Raw genomic sequence first — 1,592 nt, 5'->3', positions numbered from 1 at the left:
AGATCTTAGGGATGAATAAGAAACTAAGGGTTGAGGCTTACTAGTGATGTGTTTGTGTGTCAAGTTGACAAGGGGTCAATTGTACTGGCTAGTTTTGTGTCAACTTGACACAGCTGGAGTTATCACAGGGAAAGGAGCTTTAGTTGGGGAAATGCCTCCATGAGATCCAGCTGTGGGGCATTTTCTCAATTAGTGATCAAGAGGGAGAGGCACCTTGTGGGTGGGATCATCTTTGGGCTGGTAGTTTTGGATTCTATAAGAGAGCAGGCTGAGCAAGCCAGGGGAGGCAAGGCAGTAAAGAACATCCCTCCATGCCCTTTGCATCAGCTCCTGCTTCCTGACCTGCTTGAGTTCCAGTCCTGACTTCCTTGGTGATGAACAGCAATGTGGAAGTGTCAGCTGAATAAACCCTTTCCTCCCCAACTTGCTTCTTGGTCATGATGTTTGTGCAGGAATAGAAACCCTGTCTAAGATACATGCATACACACAAAGACACACTGACAAAGACACACTGACACACTGACACATGCACATGTACAGACATATACAGACACATACAGAGAAGCACAGACAGACAGACAAACACACTGATTTATTCATTCATCTTCATACTCATTAGTTAAGGACACATTCTGTGATCAGTAGTGCGGGGTGCAAACGGCTCTCATGATTCTGACCCTAACCCTCAAGGACTTTCCCATAGCCCGGAGAACTGAAGTGTATTCTAGAATGATACAATATAGAGTAGGATCATTTGCTGGAAATTATAGCAGCTCAGAGTGGGGAACAACACCCTGGTGAAGCCGGAGTCTTCACAGGCAAAGTTGGGTTGAAACATCAATGATATTGAGAAGAGAGGTGGGGTCCTCTGCGTATTCAGAACCACTTGGGCTGGACTGGACAGGTGACGAGGAGCCACAGAGAGCTTTGAGCCACGCAATGGCTGGTTGGAGCTGTACTTTAGAAGAATGAAACGGGAGCAGATTGAAGGGGGGACTGAGGAGCAAAGAGACAGCAAGCTTAAACCTCCATAGAACCAAAGATGGAAGGGACCAGGTGCCGAGAGAACCCTAGAAAGAAAGACGCAGGTGACCAGGTAGTGTAGTGTGGGCTCTGTGAACATGGCTCACAGGAAAGAATGAAGTCAGGGGGAGATGAGACTGAGGCCTGGTCCGTTCCGAGGGATCAAGAAAACAGAGAGGAGGAAGTTAGGGAGATACATTTGTGACCCTGAGCTAGCGGATGCTGAACTGGCTTCTGGGATGGAAGATAAGGCTGGCAGATCCTTGTGGGACACTGAAGGACAGAAGGAATGGAGGAGAGTCACCGGAAGGTCGTGAGGAGCTGAGTAGTGATGCACAGAAGTCAAGTCATGAAGAAAGCTGGCCATGGGGAAGGCTATGGAGGAGAAGGCAAGAGGTGAAGGATGGAGGCTCACAAAGATTCAGTCAAGAATCATCCACTCAGGCCTTGCATGACAACTCATCTCCATTAGCAAGAATGTCAAGGGGATGAAGATAGAAAAGGCGATTGGTTAGGTACACCCCTGTCCCCTAACCTGCCCATTCCTCCCATTGCCATGGTACAAGCTG

This window comes from Mus pahari, chromosome 14 (genome assembly GCF_900095145.1).
Source record: "Mus pahari chromosome 14, PAHARI_EIJ_v1.1, whole genome shotgun sequence".
NCBI classification, from domain to species: Eukaryota; Metazoa; Chordata; class Mammalia; order Rodentia; family Muridae; genus Mus; species Mus pahari.
The sequence above is the reverse complement of the archived record's forward strand: the minus strand, read 5'-3'. Positions refer to the sequence as shown.